Below are 13,507 nucleotides of genomic sequence, written 5' to 3'. Positions count from 1 at the left end.
ATTCCCATTGCCACTGCCCCAGATTACTTTCCTTCTATTCTCTATAAATCTTGTAGGTATGCTGTTATTTACATGTTTTCTCTCCCATTAGAAGTAAATTCAATAAGGGCAGAGACTGTCCTTTTGCTTTCTTTTCTATCTTCAACACTAAACATAGTGCCTGGCCCATAGTAAGCACATAACAAAAATGATTATTGACTGGCTGGTTGCCTTTCTGAGGTTTAGTTTTCTTAACTATAAAATGAAAATCATACTTATTGTCCTTGCTTCCAAGAATTATTTTGTGATTCCTGAGCCTGAAATGAGAACTCATTTTGATATTATAATGAACTTCACCTGTGTAAAAAAAAAAATGACACCAAAAGCCAAAACAATCAAGAATTTCCAAATTAGAAAGGGCCTCAGGGAGCAGCCATCTAGTCCAGCCAGAATAGTAATTCATCCTGCTTCATAACTAACAAGTGGTCATCCTCAAATTAGGAGGGGGGACGCCTGCTTCTCAGGGCTGCCCACTCACTCCACTTTGGGATAAAACATTTTAGGAAGTTCAATGCAAAATTGACCTCCCTGCAGCCTCTACTTATTGCACCTGGTTCTTCCTTCTGGGACCAAATAGAATATAGTACAGGGGAAAATGGGCTGGTTTCAAGGTCAGAGTATCTCACTTCAGAACCTGGCTCCATAACTGAGTATCTATGTGACTGAGAAAATCACTAAACCAATCATTGTGAGTCCCTTAAGAGCAGCGCTGTGACTTTTTAGATCCCCAGTGTCTGCCACGTGGTAAATGCTTAATAAATCCTAGTTATCTAGAATTTATATAAATAATATATATGTTTATATACATAAACATATTATATATTCATGTAAAGCATTTATACAAAAACTTAAGGTTGCAAATATCTCATTACAAATATTATTTAACTGCTCTTTAGCTCCTTCTAGACAGATATCTGTTCCCCACTGCATTTTTTTTTTTTGCAGACAAATAGTGTGATCATCCCCTATTCCAGTTATGTGAGATGCCCGTGGCTCTTGGCCATTCTCAGAGAGAGAAGACAGTCCCCCCTACCCAAGAAGAAGAGGGAACCTCCCATCCACATCTCTCTCAGTTACCATTTTTTAAAAAGGCTATTAAGCTACAATTGTCTCCTGCAAACATATACTTCATTGGACCAACAGATTTATAATCTCTCCTAGAAACATATATTAGAATTGGAAAGGGTGAAAGGGGACCAATCCAACTACCTTATTTTACAGATGAGAAAATGAGGTAAAGTGATTTGTCCAACTACTAAAATCGGTTTCCAACATTGTGTCTTCTGACACAGCAAGGGTAATGTTCAAATCTCATGCCTCATATTCCTAACTCAATTTTCTTTCCACTGTCCCCTACTGCCTCTTCTCCATGGAGGATACTCTATCCAGTAGTGAAGATTTCCCTCCCCATCCATGCTTGGATCAATCCTGGAAGTCACAGATACTAAAATGAAGTGCCATTTTAAACTAAAGGGAGATATCCTTGGATTTCTGCTCCTCCCTCACAGTCAAAACTTATTCATTTTAAATTAACCACTAAGAAATGCCATTGTCCCTTGCAGATTCTCCTTCAGAACTCCAATTAGAGTATGAGTGATATTTTCTAATGTAGGAACTGCACAGGAGAATTGAGTCTATTGCAGAGGTAAAGGTAGCCATGCTTCCAGGCTTCCTGTCTTCCTCTAATTCATTGTTACTTATATCAATAGTCTCTTTGATGGAAGATCTTATTCATGGCAAGTTCATTCTTTAGGTCACTCATTGAAAAATCCGAGTAACCAAAGAATAAATGGGATCCTAAGAAATCAAGCTGAGATCATCATCCTTTATGTCTAAATCATATACAAATTTTGACCTTATTTTGGTGATGAGATGTTGGTCTATCCCTAGTTTCTGCCATATTGATTTCCAGTTTTCCATTAGTTTTTGTCAAATAGTGAGTTCTTATCCCGGAAACTGGAGTAAGAAATCAATCCCAGAAATAACTGCATCAAAATGTTCATCTAACTAGAGTGTCTCTTCCTTCTTGACATAGTGGGAAAATCTCTTGTTTGGGAATTCCAAGGTAATGATCTTGAACAAGTCACATTTCTTCTTTGAACTCCATTTTTTTCACATGTAAAGCAGAGAAAATAGTAGTTACTGCCCCCAACTCCCAATGTTATTGTGAAATTTGAATGAGATAATCTGGTTTGTAATCCCAGAGTCCTATAAAAAACATCAGCCATCCTTCTTGCCTTCATAATAGTAAATTGAAAGGCAGCATGGCCTTGTGGTTAAGAGTCAATCTAGGAGTCAAAAAGACTTACATGAAAATGCTGTGTGATCTGGGCAATCTTCTCTCGGTGTGCCAGGGGCAACTCTCTAAGAGGCTAAGTGGAACAGCGGGCACTGGTATTTCATCAGAACTCACTAACCCAATGATCTCACAGATCTGGCACCAGAACATAAATAGTAATTCAGTCAAGGTTATTTAGATCTCGCTGCAAAAGATCTCTACATGCACACATTGTTTATTGTAGCTAAGCCTTCTAAATGAATGAACATTTCCTATTTGTTGACCAGATGATCATCTGGTTTGCTGGATATTAACTGTTACTAAGTCTCCAGTCTGCCTAAAAAACATGTAAGGAGATGGAGAGCCAGTCAAGAGTAAGGGCTAAGAGGGCAGCTTTTGCCTGATGCCCCACATGTTCTCCAATATTAATGCCCAAATTCTAAACTGACTCAAATCAGATAATGTACAAAAAAGGTCAAGTGACTTAAAAGCACTATGAAAATGGTGCCTTTTATTATCTCTACCGAGATCCTGGAAATAGGATGGTTCATTAGGTGTATATAGAGCAGAACCATCAGAGAAGGCAGGACATGCTTCCTAAAGCCACTGGCCATATCTCCCTTATTTTATGACCTCTGGATCTGGGCTCTGCTTCTGTCTGTATTTCTCTATCTCTACTCAGTGTGCATCTCTCTCTCTCTGTCTCTCTCATTCTGTCTCTGTCTCTCTCACACACAAACGTGTATGTATATATGCCTTTATACATACATTTTACATATACGTGTATGTGTGTGTGTTGGGAATTGACTGGGAAGACAGACAGAGAGCCATATAAAGAAAAAGAGACAAAAATAAACAGGAGAGAGAAAGAGATGAGACAAAGAGAGAAATAGATGGAGAGGGAAATAAATAGAGAGGTACAGAAAGACAGAGAGAAAGACCAAGACAGAAACTGAGACAGACAGGGTTGCCTGATTGAGACAACTCCTCCACTGACCCACTGCCTCTCCAGAGCCAATGATAGAAAGACAAAATAGTCCTTTCTGTCAAAGATTTGTATGTGCTACTGAAACAGTATAATGTCCATACAATAAGTGAACACAAAATATACGAAAATAATGTGAAATATATTTAAGAGGGAAAAAGCAATGTCAATGAAGTCAACAAGAATTTGTTAAGTGCTTATTATGTGCCAAGCTACGTGGTAAGAGCTGGAGATTCAGCTACAACCAAAAGAAAAGTAGTTTCTGTTCTTGGGGAGTTTCCATTCTGATGGGGCAAGATACATCAAGGGAAAGTGAAAAGAGGCAATAGGGAGGAAGAAAGGGCCCCACAACAAGGAGTGGGAAGTCTAGAAAGTCAAGAGCTAGCCCCAGAAAGGAATAAAGGGGTAAAAATGGCTCACTGGTCAATTCCTTAAAATGGAGGTTATTCTAGGGAAAACTGACCAGATCAAAGAAGGGGCCATGGGACTGGCAGGATCTTTCAGGGTAAGGATGAGGTTGGGGCATGGTGAGAAAAATGGGGCATAGAGTCATCCCTGAGCTGCGCTTTAAAGGTAATGAGCTCCATGATAGGGAGGCAAGGAAGGAGTGTATTCCAAGCATAGTAAAGAGCCTGTATAAGGCCACAGAGGTGCTCAGAACACAACAGAGCTCCACTTGACAACAGAACATCTAGAAAATATTTCTAAAAGTGATTATCCAAGTTTTATGGAAAGGGAAACTGAGACAATGAATTCAGAAACTAAGGCTCAATTTGAACTGAGCAGGTCTGGCTCTGGTGCCTCAGCAGTAACAGGAGGTTCTTGTTCTGGTCCATCATTTCTATAATTGGACCTACGGTCTGAAAGCCAACTTTTATTTATATCCCCCCGCTCCTTTCCTGTGACTTCTGTCTATGTCCCCATTTGTGGGCCCTTCCCTTTAGACTCCCAAAGGGAGAAGATGGGAGCATCAACTGAAGCAGAATGACTCAAAGCGGCAGGTAAAGGAGTGGTGTTGAATGGAAAAGGCAATTAATCTGTAGTGGGAAGATCTGAGATGTCCCCATCATTTGGCTTCTGTTCATTTGAAGACTAGAATGAACAAAAAGACATTGAAATCTACGGGCTTGGAGACTCCTTGGTTGCCATCGGAGTAGGTTGTGCTAGCACAGAATCACTTCCACTGATTCTTTCACTGATTGGGTGACTTTGGTTAACTTGATTCCCATTTCTGAGTTTCCCCCTCTGTGAAATGAGGATATTAAATGAGGTTCTGATTTTTTTCTAAATGTTTAACAACCAGCTTTCCAAAGAAAAAATGTGCCCAAGGCACTTTTAATTGAAATCTGGATTAACATTTTATGTGTGGCTTAAGTCTATAAAATCAACAAATCAATAAATGAAGTCTTGATTTGTAGCATATGCTGACTTCCAAGGTGTAAATGCTCACACTAAAAATTTAACAGCCTACTCTTGGTATGAGCTGGCTCCCTCACACCACAACTTTTGGTTGTAACTTTTCATATCCCCATCCTCCCAGCTTTGAGACTCTAAAATCCTTTCTGGGTCTGACATTCTATATTTTAGGGACCCTCCCAGTTCTAACATTTTGTTCCTAAGGTCTCTTCCAACTCAGTTCAGTACATAAGGTCCTTTTCAGGTCTGAAATATCATGTTTTAAAGTCCTTTTTGCCTCTAGAGTCCTACTAATTGACCCTAAATTTAGCACAACCTCTCCCTGCTCATTACCTATAGCTACAGTAACTAAGAGGAACAAAGTCTCAGGGCCAGTCCATTTGGGGAGCATGTGCCCCTGGAACCCCCACCAGGCTCAGCCTGGAGCTCCATTCCCTGTCTTGTAAGCTCAGCCAGCTGTTTCTAATGTGGGGTCCCAGGAAGTACTACACTTCTCCCCCCACACACATACCCAATTAGTGTCTCATCCTTGACTTGGAGCCTTTGAGAGGAAAGGTAGGAAATCCCAGCTCTAGAAGAGGAGGGTCCCCAGGCTTACCAGTGTCCTTGGAGGCAAAACTCGGGCATCCCGGATTTCAGCTTCCAGTCCCAAATGGGAACATTTGTTGTGTAGTCAGTTAGAAGATGATGAGTGTTACTGGCAGGAGCATGTGGCTGGAATAGAACAGATGCTACTGTACTGAGGAGGGTACTTCCTTGGGATTTTCCCACACAAGCTGAGAGCAGGGATGTTTCCCTCCCTAACACAACTAATAGCATCCATCCTCGTTGTTGGCGTCCTCAGGATGACTTACTGCAATACATCAATATTTTAAGACTGTGATTTCCTTGTGGTGGGCTCCTGTCCACATGTGCAGATTGCAGCCCCTCTGTGATTTATTTATTAGGTGGTGCTGGAATGCTGCTGTCACTAAAGATTCATCCCTCTGTGGCCAATATGCTGGGGGAGTCTCTCTGAACTTATTTAGATTAGTTTTTGAATGATGGCAGAGTCTGTTACCAAGCTAGTCCTGGAGATTTGCCCAACTTGGTAGGATCGGTCCAAGCCTATTAGAACTCAGAAGAGTAGAAGATGGGGGGAGAAGGAGGAGGAGAAAGAGAAGGAGGATTACTCTCATTCAATTCAATTCAATTCAGGATCTTAGATTTGGAGCAGGAAGGGAATTTTGAAGCCATTGGACCTGGCCAATTGTTTTACAAGTTAGGAAACTGAAGCTCAAAGAGGCTGACTTGCTCAGGGTCACACAGAGAGTGTCAGAGGTGAGACTGAACTGCCACTGGAGTCCCTGCTCTTCACACTGTGCCATTTTGCAATTCCTTTCAATTCAGCAAACATGTATGAAAGTGCCTACTTTATATATGTCATTTCCTTTTCCAAGGACACTCTTAGGGAAATACAAAACATATAAAGGTTTTGTTTTTGTTTTTGTCAGAAGCATGATCTTAATGTTATAGGGAACTCCCAGTGGGAAAAACTCCTCTACCGTGCAGATTGGTATCTGCTAAGCAATTTATAATCTTAGAAACTCACCTTGAATCATGCAAAATTAAGTGACTTCTGCAGGGTCACAGGGCCAGTATGTGATAGAGGCAGCAGTTGAGCTCATGTGTCCCTGACTCAGAGGTCACCTTCTATTTGGTGCTTTTCTGAAGATGCAAATTAACAAAAGGAAGAGCCTGCTAATAGAGAGAGGAAAAATATCTTGTAGGAAAGAATACCCGATTTTTGCTTTGAAGGAAGCCAGGGATTCTAAATAGTAAAATGAAGTGAGAATACACACTGGTATACAGGAGAGACAGGCTAAGCCAAGGCAAGAAATGGGAAGGTTGTGGGAGCCCTCCATTTATACTCAGGAAGATTTGCGTTGTTCATCCATCATTCTCTAAGAGCACCAATGATATCACAAGGGTGATTTCTCCACTTGCTCGTGAATTGGATTGGTTAGGAGTGGGACAGAGTCATCAGCCTCATTCTCTCCTCCAGATCAGGAAGGTAATAGTAATAGAAGAAGAAGAAAGAAGTAAGAGGAGGAGAAGGAGGAGGAAGAAGAGGAAGAAGAGAAAGAGGAGGAGGAGAGAAGAGGAAGAGGAGAAAAAGAGGAGGGAAAAGAATAGAGGAGGAGGAGAAGAAGAAGAAGAAGGAGGAGGAGGAGGAGGAGGAGGAGGAGGAGGAGGAGGAAGAGGAGGAGGAGGAGGAGGAGGAGAAAGAAAGGAAGGAAGAGAAAGAAAAGAAGGAAGAGAAAGAGAAAGAAAAAGAAAGAAAGAAAGAAAGAAAGAAAGAAAGAAAGAAAGAAAGAAAGAAAGAAAGAAAGAAAGAGAAAGAAAGAAAAGAAAAGAAAAGAAAAGAAGAAGGAAGAAAGAACAAAAGAAAGAAAATAGAAAGAAAGAAAAAGAAATGGTGGTGGGATGATGTGGTGATGACAGGGTATTAGTAATAACAGTAGTTATAATTATTGACCTTTTCTTTTCAGAGGACTTATGATATCACCAGGATGATAATTTGCAGGTGAATTGGATTTAAATCAGGTAAAGTTGTACAAAGTCTTCAGCTTCACTCTCTTTTCCTGAGTCATAAGAATCTGAAGAAGGAGAAGGGGAAACTTCTCTCCTCTACTCTCTTTCATATTTTCTCTCTTATCAGACTAAAGACCAGACAAAGAAGAATATTCAATCCATTCCTTAAGCTCAGAATAGTAGAAAAAGGCCTGCATTTGGATTCTGAGGACACGAGTTCAAATCCAATCTTTTTCACTTACCTATGTGACCCTTGGTAAGCTGCTTTTCCTCTCTGGGCCTGTTTTCTCAAGTGTACAGTCTCCAAAGTTTTTTCCAGTACAATGTCCTAAATGTAGCTTCTAGCAAGGACTGCCAATGTCAGGGCACTCAATAGTGCCCTTAGGGAGCATAATGTGTGCAGAGAATTGCACCCACTGTGTGGCTACTGAGGGGTCCCTTCATGGCCAAGTCTCGCTGCTGAAAGCCACTGAGTTCTGGATCTGTGCACCACAATGGCAGTGTTCTGCATAGGAAAAGCAACATGATGCAGTGGGATCCATGGAGCTGGACCTGAAGTCAGAGCACCTGGGTTAAGAGCCTCACTGGCTAAATTCAAGTCTTAGGGATACAGATTCAGATCGACATTATTAATCTGGTAATACCCATTTCACAGATCATAGAATCATAGATTTTTGAGTTGGAGCTCTCTGCTTCTTATCATTTTTGTGGTCTGTTCTCACTTCTCCAGGACTGTCTCACATAGAAATGCTCTGGGCTCCTCCCAAGGTCACTGCTGAGTGCAGCAGTGCTGTCCTCCACATTGCATTCCCTCCTCTCCCTAGACAGCCTTGCAATGGAGCCAGGGGGTGGGGAGGGGCCAGAGGGCACTTTGGAAGCTGGTGCCAGGCACAGATCCTAATTCTTCAGCTTTTTTCTGCCCGGGGTTCTGAAAAACCCCAAGGAGAAGAGGAGTGCGATAGGATGAAGAGAACCTCCTTTATGGGGTTGATGCTCATAAATCCATTAGGGAGTAATTTATAGGAGCTCCCCGTAACACCTAATGCCAGTCAGTGTGAGAGGTTAATAGGCGAGGTTAAGGAACTGAGGCTGAAGTAATTTATGAAGGGGCTGGTGGCTTTTATCCTGGTCACAGCTCTGGAGTTCGAGCCTTGTGCTCTGAAAGGCAAGATTGGGCAGGGAGGGAGGGAGGGAGGAAGGGAGAGAGACAGAGACATAGATCCACAGATATAAATCCAGAAAGAGGGGGGAGCGAGGAAAGAGGAAGAAAGAAGAGGGGGTAAAGAAAATGGCAGTAGGGAAGAGGGAGGAGAAAGATGGAAGCAGTAGAGGAGAGGCAGGAAAAAAGGAGGACCAGAAGAAAGTGGGAGGAGGAGATTAGACAATGGGGGTGAGGGAAGAGACAGAGAGGGAGAGAGGAAAAGAGGGGAGGGGAGAGAAGAAGACAAGAGGGGAGGGAAGGAGAGGGGAGGGGAGGGGAGGAATAGAGAGGAGAGGAAAGGAGAGGGGAGGAAGGGGAGGGAAAAGAAAAAGAGAGGAAAGGAGGGGAGAAGAGGGGAAGGAAGGAAAGGAGAGGAGAAGGGAAAAAATACAGAGAGATTACTATATTGAATGTCAGTTCCTGGAATAAAAGCTAGATTTTGACTTTTTATCACCTAGCACATTGCTTCAAACATCATTGATGCTTAATACTTGTCTATTGTTTTGGATGAAATTGAAGGAGAGAGAGAAAGAAAAAGGAATTAAGAGACAAAATTATAAACAAAAGTAATTTGCATTGATTTGCCTTTGTGATCTGTAAAGGTACTCATCTGAGCCTCATGGAACAAGCACAGGAGGAACATCTGACCTGCTCTTATCACTTACATTTTACAGAAGAGGCTTCGAAACCACAGGGAAGTCAAGTGACCACTCAGTTCCACACAGCTAGTGAATGTCTGAGGCAGGACTCCAAAACAAGTTTCTGACTCTCAGTACAGTGGTCCTTCCACCATCCCAAGTTGACTCAAGAAAGTGGGAGGTGAGAGAGATTCACAAGACCATAAACCTGTTTATAGGATCACAGTCGTGGTGCAATGGCAGGGGCCATAGTTTCTGTTCCCCTGGTGCAACAACATCGAAATGATGCTTGTCCTGGACCTGGCCTTTCATCAATGAGAGGAATTCCCAGAGTGGAGATTCACTCTACAGACACATCCACAACTTTCCTGTCAATTATAAACTTAAGAGTCACCTAAAGTTAGTGACTTATCCAAAGTCACAAAATCATGAAGTTATCAGAGGCAGAACCAAACTAGGTTTCTGATGAGGAATTATTCTACTTTTTCTCTCAGAGTTCAATAGATAGGTAGAGATCACTATATATGTACATAAAAACATATAAAGGTGTGTGTTCTTTTCATTTGTTATTCAAGATGCTGCAGCTGACAGTCCGGGTTGACCCCCTGTAAAACTGAGGATAGTGACTGTATCTTACCCCAAACTTAACAGTTTTTTAAACACTTTCTGTGAAATGACAATTTTGAGTCACATAACCTCAAAGAATGTGGATTTCTTACAACTATAATACTTTGATTTTATGATTCTCATTCTCTGGGCTTCCATTTCCTCATCTATAAGAAGACTGGGCTACATTCCCACCAAGATCCCTTCTAGCTTTGACCCTCTATGCCTCCATAATTTGGATCTTAGTTTTCTTATTTGTCACATGGTCCCTTATGGTTCTGGCTTCCTGTTTCTCTGATTTACATTCTCTAAACCAAAACTTCTTTAACTTTAGGTTGTGGCCCCATATAGGGTCATATAACTGAATATGAAGGTTGCCAAATTATGACTTATTATCTGTAAATGTTTGATGTATATACCTCTTTTATATATGTATATACCTGAGTTTCACAAGGGATCACAAGTGGAAGAAGTTTTAGAAGCCCCTTTCGAAGCCCATGTTTCCTGTCTTTAAAACAAGATTGCACTGGGTTCTCCTCTAGCTCTGGGGCCCATAGATTTCCAAGAATATCCAACTTAAGAGACTAATAGTGAAGGAATCTGGAATGATCTCATGCAGAAGAAGGCACCTGAGTTGAGTTTTGAGGGAAATGGTCCTTTAATAAAGATTTGTAGATTGATTGAAAAAAGGTTAAGGATTCTTCTACAAGAATTCGAGGGCTCTGAGCAGCTCTAATATTGGAGGACTCTTTTGTAAGCTAACATCTGCCTGATTGATGCCTTTGCTCAAGAAAGCCCACCCAGGTCCTGAAGGCTGCTCACCAGGCTGCTGTTTCAGCCCCGTTGTTCCCCAGATGTCCTCAGCTGTGGCACATTGTTAGGCGATGCCCTCGGGCAGAGAGGGGGCCACCAGGATTGCTTCTGTCTACTCTAGCCCCCTGCACAAAAGTCTCCTGGCTGTCCTGCTTTCTGTTTCACTTACTTCATTCACACAGCACCCAGTAGAGGTCTGTTATGGACCTAATACTGGATCTTCCATGAGTCGTCAAGTCCTGAGATCCAACATGGCCTATTACTGTGGCATCTAGTAAGAAAGGGTAAAAATGAGCGATTTTCTTTTTTAGTCACATCTTCTTAGAATCCACCCTTGAATCTCACAGCTTGATCTCTAGCCTTTTCTTTTAGAGGCAGTTGGAGGCACAATGAATAGCGTGTGGGTTCAGGAGTTAGGAAGACCTGAGTTTAAATAGGGCTTCAGATACTTACTAGTTATGTGACCCTGGGCAAGACATTTCCCCTCAGTTTCCTCAATTGTAACATAGAGATTATAATAATATCTATCTGAAGGCTTGCTCTAAGGATCAAATGACACAGTATTTATAAAGAGTGCTTAGTATAATGCCTAGTACATAGTAGGTGCTACATATGTTCATTCCCTGCCTTCTTGCCAGGTTGTTTGACTTTCTGATCAGATCCTCAACATGCAGCCACTTGTATCCCTCATCCCACATTTTATTCATCATGTTGTGTCTTCTCTTCTCCCGTTAGAATATAAGCCTGTTGATGCAGCTGGGTGGCACAGTGGATAGAGCACTGTCCCTGGAGTTAAGAAGACCTGAGTTCAAATTTGGTCACTGATATTTTGCACTTAATAGATGTTGATCTGTTTATACATATTTATATTTATCTACCTGTCTATACATACATATCTATATCTATACGTATCTATATCTATTTACATATACATATCAATATCTATATATATATATCTATCTGTACATATCTCTATCTATACATATACATACATAAAATTAACACATACATATATTCATATCTATATATAGATACATGTGTGTTTGTATGTATGTGTCTCTTGAGGATGCAGACTATTTTGCTTTCTTGGATTTTATCTATCTAATTCTTCTTTTCCAAAATATAAAACATTGTTGAAAGTTTGTGTGACTGATGAGGTAGGAAAATTGCAATATAGGGGGAAGGGAACCAGCCTGGGTATCAAAATAATTGTATTACCTTGAGCATGTCATTCTCCCTTCACTGGGGCCCAGATTCAAAGAATCATCCAAATCTGAAGGTCTCATTTATTGATTTATTCTTCATAGCATGAGAATTGAAAAAAAACTTTAAAATCATTCAAGATTTTTGCTCAATTATATACATTTAACTGAGGTCAAGAGAAAGAACGAGACTTTCCATAAAATGAGGGGGATAATTCTAGATGATCTCAAAGGTTTCTTTCAATTCTTACATTCTCTACCTAAGGTTTCTTTTAGTTCTAAGTTTCTATGTTCCAAAGTGTCTCTTTTTTAAGTTCTAGTGTCCGTCCCAGCTTTGATATTGCATGTTTCAACGTCCTCTTCTAGCTCTGTGTTCTAAGGAACCTCCCAGCTCTAAACTTCTGTGATTTCTCAAATACATTTGGGTCAAGAGTGGTAGATTTCATCGTTGATCTAGAGCCAAAAGCAACACCAATTTTACAGTTTAGAAACATTCAATTATGTGGTCAGGGTAATGGTGTACATTAAAAGCTATCAAGCAGAAATCTTTATTAACCAGGTCTTAAGGGCTCCAGAAGTGTACTCAAGGTGACTAGTTATAATGATAATCTGGGGGCCTTCAAAACCTGGGTTATCTTCTGAATCCTCCAGAGAAAGATTAATGTTCAATAGATTTTGGATGTTGAGTATATGTAGAGGTAAGGTTGGAATCTAAACCGGTAATTTCTCCAATATAGGGAGTTTTTTTGTATCAAAACTCTCTTCACAAATGCAAATTTTATAACTTATAGTCTTAGAGGGCTGCCCAAGGTACTGAGTATTTACGTTTTTTTTGCCCAAGGTCATACAGCTAGTACAATTAAATCTTGTACCTGGGTCTTTTGAACATCATGTCCTTGTTCAGTTTAAGTCGTGTCTGACTCTTTATGACCCCACTGGAGAATTTCTTGGCAGAGATACTGGAGTGGTTTGTCATTTCTTCCTCCAATAACTGAGGAAACTGAAACAAGCAGGATTAAGTGACTTGTTCAGGATCATATAGCTGATAGGTGTCTAAAGCCAGATTTGAATGCAGGAAGAGGAGTTTTCCTGACTGTGGTCCCTAGTCTTCTCCCCATGACTGCCATCAGTTACCTGTACCAACTTGTCTCTCATGCTTGATTGTATTCTATCTTTTAAAATTGACCACCATTGAACAGAATGTCTGGTCATTCTTTACGAATCCAAAGACTGGTTCAGGTCATCAATCATTCTGCAGAAGAGGGGGATTGTTGTGGTCGAATCCTCTCCCTCTCTCCACCAAAGGGGCGGTAGAGGAACGTTGCACTTCATATCTCATTTTGGCATTGTCAAATGAGGGTTAATTCAGTCCCAAATGGGCCAAATTTTGTTAAGTTCCTTCAGTCCCCTAGAACAGCACAAGCGTGGGGTTCTGAAATGATCTCTTTTCAGGTCTCTGCATGATCTAATAAAGTGAAAGAGCTAGGGTAGAGATAGCACAGAGGCAAAAGTAAAGATGCTACAGCTGGAATCCAAGAACTTGGGTTCATATCTTGACCTTGTCCCTTGCTAATAGGGTAAATGTCTTTCTCTGGACTTCAGTTTGTCCACCTAAAAATGAAAGGATTGGACTAGACAGTAACTAAGATCTTTACCAGTTCAAAATCCATTTGAATTTCCTCTCTGACTAATAATCTACTACTACAGAAAGCATGGAGAGAAAGAAAGCTTTGGGCCAGTTATTTATTCTTCCTA

The sequence above is a fragment of the Sarcophilus harrisii genome, chromosome 6, assembly GCF_902635505.1.
Source record: "Sarcophilus harrisii chromosome 6, mSarHar1.11, whole genome shotgun sequence".
In the NCBI taxonomy this organism is placed as follows: Eukaryota; Metazoa; Chordata; class Mammalia; order Dasyuromorphia; family Dasyuridae; genus Sarcophilus; species Sarcophilus harrisii.
This window is presented reverse-complemented; position numbering follows the sequence as displayed.